The sequence below is a fragment of the Anser anser genome (assembly GCF_964211835.1).
Source record: "Anser anser genome assembly, chromosome: 2".
In the NCBI taxonomy this organism is placed as follows: domain Eukaryota; kingdom Metazoa; phylum Chordata; class Aves; order Anseriformes; family Anatidae; genus Anser; species Anser anser.
The window spans coordinates 62,665,015-62,682,041 of record NC_139721.1 but is presented as its reverse complement, the minus strand read 5'-3'; the positions used below and the strand labels follow the sequence as shown (position 1 = coordinate 62,682,041).

The 17,027-nt window shown below is 40.5% G+C and overlaps 1 protein-coding gene across 8 annotated transcripts in view; it reads left to right on the top strand.

The window, feature by feature from the left end:
* ZNF516 (zinc finger protein 516) overlaps nt 1–17,027 on the top strand; it is a 168,130-nt gene that overhangs the window by 74,078 nt on the left and 77,025 nt on the right. The window lies entirely within an intron of this gene.

The window sequence follows — 17,027 nt, the reverse complement described above, 5'->3', positions numbered from 1 at the left end:
TGTGAGAACTTTCAAAACTCATTGGTGCTCCTTGGTGAGATACCAGTTGCCCACCATCTGTCTCCTAAAGCCGTTTCTTTTAACCTTGGAATACAAAAATATTTCAACAGGGTTATTCACTTGTTTGTGCAAAGTGTTTATAATAGTACCAAAAAACTGCAAAGCTTCTTCCAGTTTCAACGTGGTGTTTGAATACTAATTTATAACAATTAGAAATGTCTAACATTGTAATTTACAGAAGTTGAAAGGAGCATTAAACACTACCCTTCCAACATTAAATGTAGCTTTTCTTCCAGTATGTAGCTGCTTGCATGAAACCAAGGGTCTGTCTTCCAGATTGTTGTGCTATCACGTTGACGTATCCTTGAATAAACTACCAGTCTTGTAAATTATCACGTCAGCTCCTTTGCAACATCCTGTGTATAACTGTACCTTTAGCTGATTAACACAATACTTTCTTGATACTGTTTTTAACAACTCTGTGAAAGCTTATTTTAAGAGCATTTTAGAGAAGTGTTTTCATCAATGCTGAGAAATGCTGCAAGAAATCTATAAATACATACTTCAATTAGGCTTGCTCTGTTTGTCTTTTTCTTACTTTTCCCCCAGCTGAATTTTACCTCTGTAATGAATGCTGTGATCTTCAATGCATAATTTATATTGACATTAATAATGATACTTGGAGAATCTTCTAATGCCAGTTTGAGAAAACATTACAGTTTATGTTGTTAACCCTCATCCCATTAAATCTGAACTGATTTTAGTAGAAAGAGCAATGGCTATTGATGATAGGAGGAAATAATTCTCTTCTTCTCCTTGTAGCAAGCATATTAGAGAGCTCGTGTTATCGTGAGTGGTACATACCAGGTGTCAAGTGACATGCCAGGCACACAGCTTTGCTTCTGAATGACTCCTTCCAATTAGAAAGTAATGGCTTTAAAGGGGTAAAGCTGGTAATCGGAGTCTCTCAGTGCTCCAATGCTGGTACGTGTGCATTTGCAAATGTTATTTTTTTATGTACTTTTCTGATGAATTGCAAAAGTTTTGGTAACCTTGGGTGAATTTAGAGGGGAAAATACTATGTGGAAATTGTGGGATTAATGGTTTAGCAGTTGGGATTAAAAATAGTCTTAGCAAATTACCCTGTTGATACTGAAGCCAGAATCTGTTAATGGGGTTACAAGCAGATTGGTTTATCAGTCGGTTATTTTCTAGGTTGATTAGGGATTATAGGTCGCCATGTATTTCGATCACAAAAGTAAGCAGTGCAAAAGGCTAGGATTGCTAATGTTTCATTTCAGTTTCACATGCTTAAAAGTCCAGCGTCTGGAGCTTGAAAGTGTCTTCTGGAGTGTGTTGCCCAGATTTTGGTGTTCTGAAGTGGGTTTCCAAGGCGCCTCGGTATTGTAAAGTGGTGGCTTGGCTTGTTTAGGGTCTGAAAAACAAAGCTAAGACGCTAAGGCAGTCGGTGAACCTTGCAGGCTACTAAGAGCTAGACTTGAAAAACCAGTACATTTAATAAATGAATTGTTTGTTGTTATGTTTCTTGCTGCTTCAATGAAGAACCTAGGGCACTTTGTAAGTCATGATAATATATGTGATGTAGGAGGATGAGGCGTGATCGTGGGATAGTTAAGTTGTGGACACCCTGTAGTGATCACTAGCCTTCCCCCTTTTTGAACAGCGGTAAAGATAAGATTAGTCCCTCCTTGGAGTTACTCAAAAGCTGCCTGGACATGGTCCTGGGTGACCTGCTCTGGTCTTGCTTGAGCAGGGAGCTGGACCAGATGGCATCCAGAGGTCCCTGCCAGCCTCAGCCATTCTGAGATGGCACGGAGGCCACTCATGGCACAGGAGCTGCAGTGTGCAATAGATTGATGACTTTTTTTCTGTCCTATTCTAACTTGCAAACAAACTGCTTTCCTGTGTAACAAAATGTTCTAGCTGCCACCTGTATGTTGCAGGCCACATGTTCGCCTCTGAGCTAAGCAGAGAATTGCAAACCAGAGCATTCCCTCAGAGACTTCCTAAAAAATGAGAGCTGTGATGGAGTCCTATAGATATTAATCTTATCAATGCTATCTAGCTTGGGAGGTTCCGTGGCCTCCACACCCTTTGCTACAGTGTCCTGGTGTTAAGCTTGAGATAACCTAGTGAAATTTATTGGCTTTTCAATACTTGCTGAGTGAAATGCAGCCAGATGACAGATGAAGACTTCCATAACTTTATAGCTAGGTCTCGGGCATTGGAGAAGATTGGTGGTGTGACTCGCCAAGGCTTGCATTTCTGGCCTGGAGAGAAAGGCAGATGGTTATTCTCTTAATATGGCTCTTCTGGGTCTGTGTGAGTATTGTGCTCAGAGAGGATGGGAGATTGGAGAGAAAGCATGGTGAACATGGTCAAGGATGAGGGGTCCAGGGCAATGGCAGGGTCAAGAAGTTTGTCTGAAGTTTGTTTCAAGGCCTCTGTCTTCCAGGTCCTTGTGCAGACTAGCATAGGTTACTCTGCAGCATGTAGGGACCTTCCAGCATTCCTGCTGGTAGGGTTGGGAACATGGCCATCCGGGCTGGTATTTCCCCTACACAAGGAAGAAAACATGACTCAGGAGAGTCTCTGCCCTTTGTCCTACCCATGGAGGACACACTCTGTCTTAAACGCTTTTCAACATTTAAGAAAAAAGGACATGGTGATCAGAAGTGCAAGTCTGACAGCAAAGAAGATGCTAGACGTGAAACAGATTGATGTTGTTCTTACAAAACCATTTCAGTCTGCTTTGTTGAGTATACGTTTTGGAGAAGAGAACAGTAGGGCTGAGATCCCACTTTGTCATTCTAATATCCAAACTGAAGTTTTCAGTTTTTATGAGAAGTGATTTTGAAGAGTAATAAAAATGCTCTTTATACAGTCACCCCTGCTTTGTTTGCATGACATGGGAGTCTGACGGATTTTAACTGGTGTAACTTAGTTTTCTCATGGAGTCTTAACAGCCACTCAGAGAACTTTGCTGAGGAATAGATGCACAAAGTTACTTCTTGTGGGATTCTACCCACAAGGTTATACCTTGTGTTTGGGATAGCAGAGCTGTGCAAGGATTAGCTGGTTGACTTGTAAAGATCTCTCAGCCATTTCACAACTGGCATCGGTGTTGGTCTCTGTAGAGAAACCGGAGGTGGTACGGCCAGCATCTGCTCTAAGAGCCTAAGGAAAACAGAAAACCAGCTGTGAGGAGCTGAACACAACCTTGAAGGAAAAGGGGTATACAACAGGACTGCACAGAAATAAGGGGGGAGCGGGGGGTGGAGAAGAGGCAGAGGGAAGGGTGTTTCAGGAGGATCCATGGATGTACAGGAAGACTGGAATGGTAGAGAACCACTTTCTCCCATGCCTAGGGACACTTGGTTTCTGTAGATGAGTTTCGGTATTATTTGTTTCCTCGGAAATCTTCATAGCAGGAATCTGGGTTTATTTGTGTTACGGTAGTAGAAGTATCACTGCCCCTTGGTGATGTTTTTTCTTCGTAAGCAGAGAGGATAAGGTGACGACTGGAGCCCCTCCAGTCCAGACTCACTGGATGTCACTGCCTGGGATGACTTAAAATGGTCTGACTGAAATCTTCTTTATTTCCCTTGGCACTGGCCTGCCTGGTTGCCTCCACCATGCCGCAGCCGCATGGGAAGGAGGCAGGGCATGTGAAGAGCCGTGTAGGAGATGTCTGGTGTTTGTGCAGTGCCTAGCACTGGGTGGTCCTGCCCTGTCACCAGGGGTCCTGGGAAGAATTACAGTGCAAATAAATGTAGGGGGGTGAGGAGAGGAGTTCTTAAGCAGAAGAGGAGGTGGCTGGCCAAGCATGTGTGCCTGCCTGTGCGAGAAGTAGCTGGAGTTTTCTTCAGCTACTTTAAGGGACTTGGGACTTGGTTCCCATTACGCTGCTCGTCGTCTGTCCTTCTCCTACCTCTGTGTCCCCCAGATCTGCTTTGCTCTGTGATCCCTGTCTCCTGGCTGCTGCGCACTTCTGAACTTGATCTGGTGCCGACGTTTAGAACCCAAACATGGCGGGGACTTGGGATGAGTGGGTGGACGTGGCATGCTGAGCATGTGAGGTTTTTGGGGGAGGAATATGAAGCGGAGCAGGTTTGTGCTCAGGATGAGGACAGGAGCGATCCGAGTGTTGCAAGGGGACCACGAGAAGAATGGGGCTATGCTGGGAACGTGGGGTGTTGGCTGGGAGGGCGGCGGGCGGGCTGCTGACAGGCACCCAAGCCTAATCGATATTTAGCACTGGCAGCAAACTTAAAGAAAAGAAACCAAGAAATTCCTGAGAACGAAGAGAATTTGTTGGAACTAGCTAGGTTTGTGAAAGATGCGTGCCAGCAAAATCAGCCATTAAAAAGATATATATGTATTGAAGTCTGTTGTTCATACCTCGTCTTTTTTGTGAATACTCATGAATCTGATGAAAGTGCACATTTTCTAGACGTGGCCTTTACTGCTATGACTTCAACTCTGATTACTTTTACAAAGAATGTGCTGGGTATAATGTTTCCGATCTGTTAGAAAGGAGTAATAACCTAATGTTTTGAGCATTTTAAAGGGGTTAAAATGAAGACACACAGCAGTTTCTTCTTCCAAGCTTCTCTAGTTTTGATAGTTCTTCTTGCTAACAGTCATCCTATAAATCAAACCGCAGCATGATGATCAGGTAAAGGTGTGTGGAAACATGCCAGGCATTTGTTTTTATCTGACACAAACTCGGTGGTTTAGGCTTACAAAAGATGATGATTTATCAGGGCATTATAATTATAACTATTGTCATATGGTGGCACCCAGTAGCAGTGATTATCTGTTTCTGTTGTTCCTGGGATGTGTACAAACACACAGTAAGAATCAGTCCCTGGGCTCGATTGTATCTTATTTGTGTACATGTGGTTGTATGGATCCATTAATGGGTCATTAAAATTCTTCAAAGCATATCTGCTGTCAAGTTAAATGCTAATAAATGTCAGTTAATTATCATAGCCCTCTTCACAATAATAAGTTATTAGAATTAAATTTACTGTGCATTTTACTAGAGAAAGGGGAAGCCAACTTCAGCATTTGATCCCCAGCTGGCATTTGAATGCGTATCCACAATATGTGGCAATAATTTGCCAACAGTCTTTCTGGTAGCGAACGCTGCTGCCTGTGTGTTCATGCTCTGGAAACACTGCATTTTTCCTCTCCTCCAAAAACCCGGCTGGTGTCTGTGCAGGGACCATGGGCCGCATCCAGTCCTTCCCAAAGCTTCCAGGAAAACTCTGCGGGTGCCCAGAAATGGGAGTAATGCCAGCACGCCTGGGTTGTCCCAGGGGTTAGGGACCAGGAAAAACAAAGGTGGTTCATCTGTAGCTTGCCCACTTTGTATCAGTGGGGTAATAGTAACAAAATGACAGAAAAGTCAGGTAAGATGAGAGCAACCACGAAGGAGAAAGTTTGGCATGACACGTAGCATATGGATATCTTTATATGGGTGCAGTGCTTGCCCATGGGGTAAGGTATTGTTTATGCAACTTTCTCCTCAGTGCAAAGATGCTCTGCTTTTTCAAACAGTGGTGTCAACGCTTTGGTTTTGGTCATGCAGCTTATTAGTAAGAGCTGTATGGCATAGTGAATATGCACAGGTACAAAGCTCACATTTATGTGTTTTCTGAGCAGTGCAGTGCAGCTGGGAGTAAAGTGGTGCCATATCCCATGGACATGTAAATGGCTTTGTAGTTTCTTGGGTATGCTGGTTAGAAAATGATACAAATTCCTTCGCTTTAGGAACTTGTATCATTTTGGCCCCTGGAGACTAACACTGTGAATTTCACTGGGGTTTCTCCCCTGGCTTCAGTCACATTAATTTAAACTTACGTCAGTGTACGTGAGACCAGAGGTTGGTATTCAGCGTGCTAAATATGCGCTGTGGCATAGAAAGTGTAGCAGGATGGAAGGAAAATCAGCTAACAGAGGGAGGGGACGCTAATGGAGTATCTCCTGTGCCTCTGTGCTTTACTTCAACCCCTGTTGTCCCTGAGTCATGTTTAGTCCTAGCACAGGTAGGTACGGCCTACACCAACTCCCTCTGGGTCACAGAACAGGGTCGTTTGTCTCATTTTCTGACTGCTTTTCTCTGTAACCCAACCTGCCGTGTAGGCTGGTGATGAATTCATTGCTTTTGTGTAGTCTCATACGCTCCTGTGTGTGCACACAGACACACACATGCACTGATACAAAATAAAATCTTCAAAGCCCTCACTGAATAATCTTTCCTGACATCGGTGAGCGCTTATTACTCATCTGAGGAGTCTCGCTGACCTCAGAGACACTTTCTCATGAATAAGAGTTTACCAGTGTTAGCAATGGTTTCCCAGTCTGGCCCCACTGACTGGTATTATTACTCATTCTAAGCGTGGCATTTCTTTTGGAGACAAAACCAAGTGCTGGTGGTACCAGGTAATGATTTGAAAAATGTGAAATTGTTGTTTTCACTTCTGTTATTGATGCTGGCAACCTATTTTAAACCAGGCAAACATAGTACCTATAGCCCCGTAGGTAAAAATGCCTCCTTGGTAGCGCAGCATCATGTAGAACACTTCATCTTTGTGACAGCACATTGTGATGCGTTTTTGTCCCCCTGCCTCCTGTTCATCCTGGTGGACTCAATTCTCTGTGATGAATTGCCATCACTACCACTGAAGTGGAGGTTTCGGGGGTGCAAGTCTGGCTAAGGTGGTGCTCTGCATGTACGGGACATGCACATGTGAGTCCTGTGAATGTCTTTGTTTAAACTACAGGTCCATTGTTAAGGGAAAAGTGGCACGTGGCTTGGTAAGTAGGGGGAAAATGAAGGCAATGTTATTGTTGTTATGACATCTTTAGGCTGATACAGAGGCTCTGTTTTTTTTACTTCCTCAAATATGCCAAAAGATGCCTGGCTAAGTGTTGTTTAAGAAAATACACTTTCTTGACAGAATAGCAGTGTGTGATACATTTAATGGCAAAGGCAAGAATGCAACTTAATTAATAGTCACTTAAGAATACAGCAGTTTTTCAGTATTTCTGCTCTTCTTATCTTGGTAAAGAGCAAAAGATCCCCCCTCCCTCCCCTCCCTTCTGGTTTTGCGGAAGTAGGTTGTTGCTAATCCTCTATACTTCTGAGGTTATACATTAGCAAGGACCGTATTATTAACCCTTGCACGTTCATTGTTTGGAATATAGGCATATACTATGCTTACACACATGGGGAAAAAAAAGGTCACAAGATTTATTCTAAAGCTATAAAGGTGGATATGTGGTGCTGGCAATAACCAGAGTGTACCCTAAGGCATCCTTACATTGCCAGTTGGGATTTGAGCTTTTATACAAGTAAATTTTATTGTCTAGGTTAAAAGCCAAATTCATTGAACCAAATTAATCTCTGGTTCATTTCCAGTGTTGGCAGAGTTTAACCAGGGACAAATGTAGCCATTTGGTTAAACATTAAAGGATGTTATTGATTTGATATTTTAAACTAATATTAGAGTAAGCTCAAAATTTAAATATGTTTTGGAGTTTTTCTGTGGGGTTGCTGTGCTGCCAATATTAAAATGGATCTACTTTTTTTTTTTTTTTTTAATCAACATACTTGCCATGAGTACAAAGCTTGTAATTTAACACCCGTCCTTGATCTGGCAAGCTGATCCATCTAGGCAGATGCTAGTGGCCACTTGGAAACCTATTGAACTGATGGCAAAGAGTTGCTCCTGTTGGTCAGTCTGTACAATTGGGGGGTTAGTTTCAGAGGCAATTAACAATTCACTGTTGCCTAAATTTAGAGCTCAAATAATTGCTCCGTTTTTATAAGAGGAGAAACACTGCCTTTATTTGAAATGCTCATAACAAGGATAAAAACACAGGTAATGTACCTTACATTTCAGGGAAAACAGTTTGGCTGTTTACTGCATGGAGATGCTATGTTTGCGTATCAACATAACCCAGCCATTGGTTTACGGATTGAGAATCCTCCTGGAAATGCCACAAGTCCATAGTGCCCCGAGTGCTGCGCTTAGCAGTTGAAGCTCAGATGTAGTTTCCAGATCTATGAAGTGTCTGAACTTTTGCAGCTCCCCGCTGGCTGTGTTTTTCCAGGGCGCTCAGGCGCTTGGTGCTCTTCCCCAAGTCAGCTGTAATTTATGCTCGGTCAGAAGAGTCTCAGGCAGCCCAAATGATAGCATTGCAATTATCCTCAGAGACACTGTCAGCTTCAAGACAGCAGCTGCCGGAGCGGTTTATGCCTGTCCAAGTTAAAGGCATGGTTATGTACATGATGCTGGTCGGGGCTCAGGTCTGGGCTGGGGACCTGTGGGCTGGCAATGTGCTCCTGCAACAGGTGTGGAGTTGGGAAACCAAGTCACAGGCAGGAGTGGGTTTTGTCGTCTGTTTTTCTAAAAGCAATGAGGAGAAAGCGGGGGAAAAAAAAGATTCAGGAAAGCTAAAATGTTGACATGAGTAAATGAGACAGGCAACGATTTAAATGATCTCCCTGCTAACCACCTGGGTAAGATTTTCCCCCTTGCTCCTCGTGTCCCATTGTGGCAGCACGAGGGGTTGAGCAGGGAAGCACACCGCTGTCAAGCCACCCCATTCCACACCCTGAGCTCTTGTGCTGCAACCCCTATACGGATGTCTTTTGGCCAAAAAATTTCCCTCTGGTGTCATTTTAAGATGCATGTTTTGACAGTGCTGGCTTGCATATGCTCTTAGAGGGAGTCACTGCAGGTGTCACTGCAGATAAGACTCTTCTCTGGTGTGCAGTTAGTTGGAAGACTCCAAGACAAAGAAATCAGGGAGAATTACTTTTTTAATAAGAGCAACTACTCTTCTCCCTGAAAACAGCATAAATATTAGGAAATGATGTATCAGTGTTGGCTCTACCTCTGGGGAGTCTATTTGTTTTAATGACATGTTTGTTTTAGATGGTTCCAGGTGAAGGAAAACGTATTTGCTAATATAGAAGGTTTTGGTTAATCCAAAATGGTGGTTTAATGTTTGCAAAGTAGTACTCACTACAGTGTCAAGTACACTTGTTATACCCAAGCCTTGCTACTTTTTCATTGATGAGGGGGTTTACTTAGCTCTGTGGTCTGAGTAGGAATGTGCAAATGCTAAGCTCATAAGCAAGGCTGATACACTCGCTAGATCACTTTAGAGACACATGAACAGGAAATATTCCTCATTATGTAAAAGGAGAAAATGTTCTGGGATTGAAAGTAAAGTTCAAACACCAAGGTCATCTTCAGAGAATAAAAAAAACACCCTCTTGCCCAGTCAAAAGTAGAAGTGTGTGGTTTTTATTTGTCTGTTCGTGTTTTTTCTAACTGCTGTGGTGTACGCGCTTGGGCACAGAAATGATGCCTTACCATGGCTGTTGGCGGACAGATGACCTTCCCAGAGGTCCTGGGCTGGGTTGGTTCTTCAGCCTGTTCTAGTCGTCCTTTCAGGAAAGAGATTGTATGAAATAGCTGAATCAATATTAAGAGGTTTTTGTTTGTTTTGTTTTTCCTAATCTATCCACATTGTTTCTTTTGTGGTTTTGACATCCGTGCCTGTGAAGACCGTATCTGCTGAGAGATTTCGTTAACACACAAGGTGTTCTATGTAACTTAGCAAGGGGGAGGAGGAGAGGATTTGGCTGGGATGTAGCAATTAGCAAGTATGCTCAAGTGCGGTAAGGCCAAGTTGATACAATTACCAGAGTACAGTCAGACTGGGTTGTCCCGTGCTTGTTACTCTTCCTCTGGTTACTGACGCCGGGACTCCAGTGGCACTGGCCGGTGAGGCATCCTGTAGTGTAGCAGGGCATCTGTGTGTATGAGCCAGTTCATACAGTTCATTATCTTACCGATTCAATAATTTGGAGCCGTATTACAGCATAACAAAAGGAGTTTGCCTGCTTCTTCAGATTAGCAAGATCTGTCTTTTAAGACAGGATTAAAATGTAATCATTCTGTATTTATATAACAATCACTTGGATTGGTGTATGCTAGGTAGTTTATATAAGCTTTTCTTTAGGATAGTTATTTTATTTCTAAAAGCTATTAGGTGGCTGAGAAATTGGTGTTTTTTTTTTTAATATAAATTGAATATGTGTGGCTTTTTTTTTATTTTTATTATTTTTATACTCTGTGTATAGGATTTTCTTACTCTGTGCAGTGGTGCAACCTAGAAGGCATTTGAAGTGACTCAAAATTAGTAGATTTTGGTGCAGGCTGTCCTTGCATTGTGTCTAGAGATTGTGTGCCTCATACTATAAGGATTTCTTATCCATCCTTGTAAGTTCAGCAGGTCAGGCTACTTGGGCAACCAAATCCCATGTAAGAGAGCTACTGTCCCTCACTGTGTTGTGTCTTAGTTTGTCACAGCAGATCACAATGTGGGGCAGAAGAGGAAGTAGTGATATGGGGACCTTCATGCCATAGCTCCTGGGAAGGAGAAGAAGGCAGGGGTATGGTGTGGAAGTGGTGGCTCACCTCTGCTGGATATGTTCAGACGGTTTTGTTCGAGTTGAGGAGAGCTTTGAAGTCTTCTGATGGAAACACTTCCTCCTCGCCCCCTGTCTTCGCTGTCAGGTGGCTGGGTTTTTCTACCTACACTTTACCAGAAGTGTAGGTTTAGCTGCCATGCTTTACAAGAAGACAATGTTTCCTGTTGAGAACAGAAATTACGTACAGAAACGTGTTTGATTTCTCAATTCTGAGTGTCTGTTCTCTATCAGAAAAAAAGTTGGGGTTTTTGGTTGTTTTTTTTTTCTTGTTCCACTCATTCAGTTTTAAAGAAAAAGATTCAAATTACATTATTCAAGACCATGTAAAACATTTTAAATAATTTTCTTGGCAAGCAGAGACAATCTTAGAGAGTTGGGAGGTGGCAAAGGAAGAGGAGCTAAAAAGTAATGGTGCAGTGAAACCAGACCTCTTAACATTTTTCTGCCAAAACTCAGACAGCAATTTCATTTCAACTGTAGAATGACATGATAGTTGCCCCTGTTGCAACATCTGAATAACTGTGAGGAAACACCTGAGTATCTCTTGTTTGCTGACTGTGTCTTGTTGACTTCATGGAGTGACACACACTTGTTCTTCAGTTCAGGCCTAGATGCCCACAGCTGCCCTTGCTTTCCTCCATCGGCAGGTGGTTATTTGTACAGATTACAAGGGAAGTGGTAACAGCTTTGTGTTTCTTGGTGTTCTCATTATGCCTGCTAGGAAGCTTCAAGGAAATACGTAGAGCTGTCAGGAATGTAAAAGACGCAGAGTCCTCTTCTTGAAGAGGAGAGACTTGGATAGCTGATGAAATCGCAGCCTTTGGGTGCTGTGGAGAAACGAACTGAAGTCATTATGACATTATGGCAGAGAGCGCCTGATCTGCCAAACTGTCAGCTTTTGATGGACACGGTATCTAGTGACATGATGTTGCACGAACGCCAGCCGGTTTCTCGTTCTGTCAGCGTGGTGGTTGCGCTGCCAAGGGATTGTTACTCACTCAAACTATTGCAAATGCAAAACGCTGCCGATCAATACTATAGATGGACAATTTGCGTTTGCTGATTATCAGTCCTCTATTGGTCTTTCAGTCATGGGTGTGTTACATGGGTAAACAAGTGGTTGAAAGGACTGAAGTAGTGGTGGCAGGTAATATTTGTAAATTAAACCATAAGCATTCTCAGCACTTTGTAAATTATAAATAGTTTCCTGACAGCTTTCCAGCATCAGTTTTATTTGGGAGCCAACTCACTGATACCATAAAATTGAGGGGAAGAAAAATCAATAGAAGTATTGGAAAGTGTTGATTTTTTATATATTTGGTGTGTTGTGTGTTTGTTTAACACAGCACTGAGTGAGCATCCCAAAGAAATGATTTTACAACACTGCTGTGACTAAATGCCTCCCAAATGAGTCTGGAAGCAGGTTCTAAAAGTGGAGATGCAGCAAAAATAAAGGAAAAACTTGAAAGAGCAAACACTGACATTATGCAAGATAGCAGAAGAGAAATGTTTCAATAATGTTTACAAGCATTCATACAAAGGGAAAAAATAACACAAAACATTCCCACTTAATAGTATTGATTTTACATTTAAAAAATGAACTGCAGCTTATTGCTTCCAAGTCGTAGAGAATGCCATCCACAGATACAGGGAGAAGTATGATGGAGAGGTTTTTGCTATGTGCTTAGACAAAGTAATGCTGGAAGGATTAAAGGACTTCTCAGGTGAGGTCATCCTCTACTTAATGCTCGTTGGGAAAGCACAGGCATCTTGTCATGTTGGTTGAATATATTTTGAGCGTTAAGATTATTTTTGCCACTGTATCCTCTGTGTTAGTGATTGTTTAAAAAGAAGATCAAAGCTCTGGTCTTCTGTTGGCAGCCTTTCATACAATTCTTTGAAGGGGAGCGTGCTTTTTATTTCACTGTGACAATTCCTCATTTTTCATGTGTGTTGGTTTACCATCTCTAGAACAATGCTCAAATTACTTATTTAGACAAAAACTGTAAAATCTTGATGACCTAATTAAAGATGTCTAAATTGGCAATCCTGTGTCCTGGTATTAAGTATTCCCTTACTCAGAAGAGCTGAGTACTTAGAAATCCCATTGCAGTCAACGGGAATTGCAGTAATAAGCACTTGGAAAAGCAGGCTCTCCTTGTTAAGCGCTTAAACATGACGGTTTATAGAGATACCTGAGACTTGAAAAGTGTTTGCCTAAATTAGTAACCTAGTTAATATCTCCAGAGCCAATTAACTGTTCAGAAAATATTCGCACATCATTTTGAAAACTTCAGCTTTAATGTTAAATAACTTTAAATATTGTGTTTTTTACTTAGAGTAGATGAATAGAATTTGATAAAGTGTTTTAGTACTACCTTCTGGAAGAAATCTTGAAGTATCACACTGAAATCTCTTATTTTAGTTTTTGTTAAATTTACTATGACATGATTCTACTAACACTTAATATGTATGAGTAGCTTTGAAAATACGAGCAGCCCCACTGGACTTAATCAGATTATTTATGTGTGTGGAGCTACTCAGTTGCGTAAGTGTTTGCAGAATTGGGGCTTGTGTAAAGTTTCAGTTAATGACTTAAGTTTCTTTTTTGTTCAGTTCTCTAATAGCTTTTTAAAAATGTCTGAAAAGCCTGCATTTACAGCACAGCCCACTCTCTGCATTCCGTTTCAGAAAGGAAAATCATTTTAAGGTCAACTTTTGTTTCTGTAGAAGGGAAAAAAAGCAATGTGGAAATAGAAGAGATTTTGGCTTTCTGCATGTTTCGTCATTGTCACAATGGATTCATTCATAAACCTTTGCGAAGACGTGTTCTGATATTTTTTTCTCTAATTGTAAAACGTAGGTGCAAGTTTTCCTGGAGAATAACAACACAAAAGCCTTAATTTAGAGTTGTAATTATGAAATGCTGACTTGACCATTCAGAGCAGTAAATGGTTTTATATGGAATGAGGAGATGGATGAGGCTTTCGCTAATGCAGGGCACTTCAGGACACTATAATTTATGTGCATCAGATATTTGTATTCAGGCCGTATACAACAGAACATGTGGAAATGGTATGACTGCATCTTTTAGAAAAGTATGTTCATAAAATAGCAGTTTTAAAATAGATCCTGTAATACTGCCTTAGTGTGTGGACAAACCATGAGGTTCAGAACATCCTAGATTTCCTCAGACAATATAAAATGCTTTGTTGCTATTAAATTTTAAGCACTGTGTGTCCTTTAAAATAGACATTCTAGGTAATATCTGGAAGTTTAATGGTTTCAGGTGTTTTTTGGCTTGCTGTTCAGACAAAATGGGGCATTTTCAAGTAGCAGTTAAAAGTGTGCTAAAACCTACACTAAAAGATGGACAAAATGTTACTTCCTTCAAAAACTTGCTCTATAACACCCCTCCCCTCTCCTTTTTTCATTCCTTCTCTGTACAAGAGAGACTTTTTTTTTCCTTTCTAGGTGTGCGTTCTTAAGTACTTTACACTAAACTGGCTGATTACTCCTAATACAAAAAAAAAAAAAGCATATGAGAAGATACATAAAAACACAGCTGGTATTTCCAAGGGAACCTCCAAAATTAGGTGCCTAACTCTCTTTGGCTACTTTGAAATTTTCAATTTACAGTTCTCTTTTTTGTCTAATTGTTGTACACCTGAATACATATAAAAATATATGAAATATGCTGTATTATAAAACTGACAATATCTCTTTCACGTCAAATGGAGAAAGAAAAACAAGTTTTCCTTAATAAAAAGGATCAGGCTGAGGTGAAACTTTATTTTACCAATATTCTGTGGTGAACCTGCATAATAACAGTTTGTGGAGTTAGAGTGATGCTTAAGTAAAAATATCAGGTTGGGTCACAAAATATGTAGAAGAAAGAAATGTCTTCGTGTGGCTGGATGCAAGAATGAGCTGACCTCTCAAAGACATTTGATCTAGGGAACTCACTGTACCGAGATGTTATCAGAGTAAAACATTACGTCTCAGACTAAGTAATGAAGAGGTTACGACATATGCCTTATGGCATATAAGAGAGCTACTAAGAGCATGAAGTTAGAAAGACAACTTTTCAGACAAGGATGCTGTAGCCTGCTTCTGTATTACTTTGCACCTTCTACAGTTGGGGCATCATCTCATGTGGCTGTTCTTGTGTTGTAGTGATGATGCCATTTTTAGAAATTTTTATTTTTTTTTTGTGAATCACTACTGTAGAGGCTCAAATTTTGACGAACTGTCCTCATGATGGTGCATGCTCTGTTAATCTTAGTAACAGATATGATCAATGTATGCCATAAAATGGCTTTGTATTCCAATGAAATGTATTTAAAACAAACAAACAGAAAAAAAAGCACGCTAGTATAGCAGTTAAGTTCTAGATCAGCCAAAGTAAAGCCACAGAGTGCTTGCAATTTCTCTAGCTCCGCTAGTTTGTATGAATGGTGAACTGGCACTTGTCCTTGATTATTGTCAGTCTTAGAAATGCTTTATATATGAGAGTCAGTTCGTATTAGAAACAAACACTGTATTTTTAGGAAAGCAACTTCTTTACTCTGCAATCTACATCTCATATGCTTCATTGAAGAACAGCTTTATTAAACCAGCAACTCCTTGCAGATCTACTCTAGAGACCGAATCTGAGGTGTGGGTTGATCTTGTGTGTTGTTTGTGTTTGTCGTCTTTTTTTTTTTTTTTTTTTCCCTTCAGTGATGAAATGAGCATTAGCAGCAAGCAGATTTGCTGCATGTTGCTTCTCCATTCATGGAAAAGCTGAATTCAGTTCTATCAAGCCAATTTCCTGTTTAAACGTCTGGTTTTTTTGTTGTTGTTGTTGTTGTTGTTTTTGTTTTTTTCCTCTCCTTGTTGTTGCCCAGAACTGGAATTGAGATGAAGCAAGAACCATTTCTTCCTGATCTTGACACGTGTTTGCTTTTCTTGGCCAGCTGAAAAAAAAATGTTAGAACAAACTTGATGCGAAGGCACTAACAGAATAATTAAAACCTTGTACATAGTTTATCAGTTGTTGATTATGTTTCTTCAGATAAGTGATTCGGCAAAAAGAATTATAATGCTCTGAGGAAATCTGCCTGTGGGCACTAGAATTCTTGGGTGAAGAACTCTGGTTTTGTGTGTGTTTGTATTTCGTCATTGTGGAGAATCTCCCTGGAAAGATTTTATTGTGCTGAATGAATGAGACCAACTTTTGGCTTCAGTCTTTGTTCTCCCTTGTTTTGTGAGGTACTTTAAATGAGGAGTGCCTTCAATGCCTGAACAGCTGCATTTCTTCCTTTAGGGCTTTCACCAGTGAAGAACAATAACAATAACGTGGAGATAACTTAATTATAAAATGCGTAGATGTTGTTTCGCTTATTTGAACAATAGGCTGGAGACATGGGAATATGAACCAGTGAAGCAATAAACATTCTTCTAATAAGGAAGCATTTACAAATGAAGTAGCTTTTAATTTCTGTATTTCTGCGCTGTGCTGAAGATATGTTGTGGTTTTATGCTTTGGCATTCGGTACGTTTATGTCACAAAGGGCTATGGTAGTAGTTCAAATATTTTTGGGTTGCAGAGACCTTATAAGGAAATGTAAGGTGATACAAACTGCTCTTTCAGTTGCGCTTTCCAATTATTTAATGCATACGGAAACATAGTTCACTTTAGGTTTGTGAAAGCCATTAATCTAATAATATCAATAAGTGAGTCTTTTCTTGAAGTCACCCGCTGTGCAGTTAAAACTAAGCTGGAATATAAATTGATGTTTTTGCAATCCAAGGAGTAGTAATGCAGTATCACATAGCCTAGCAACAGCTCAGTATTGGCATAACTCACTGCCGTAATGAGCTGCTAACACATAGGTGTGGCAGTAAAGTGTATAAACTATTGCAAGCAAATCCCAGAATTTGCATGTGTTGCTTTCATTTACAATGCTAATAGAGATGACAAACATTATTAACTTATGGTAATTAAAATGCACGTCTGTAACTTTATGACATCTCTACAGTTTGTTGTATTTTAGGTTGCAGGAAGCATTATAAACTCTGAAAAAGCTGTAAAGAGAGGTTAATAGAAGTTACCGAGTACAATTCGAGATTTAAATGGGGAAGACTATAAAAGTATTACTATTTTTCTTATTCAGTTATTTCCATATATTTCGTGGTTCCTAAACTACTTTTTCAAGTGTATATCTGTGTTTGTGTATATTCTTGGTTAGGAGAAATGTTTTAAAATGACTGCTGAGATGCATGTAGACAATAGATGTCTGACTCTTTTTTAATGATTTAAAGTTGTTATTCAGTTAAATTAGACCTCATGGCACTGATACACATCTGGTCATTACTTTCTTTTGGAAGTACTTCCCTACCAGTTTGCCTTCATTAACAGCTACCAAGTGACTCTTAGAAAATAATTAAAATTTCATATGATGGTATTTCTAATATGATGGCTGTATTGTTGCTGGAAAGTGAA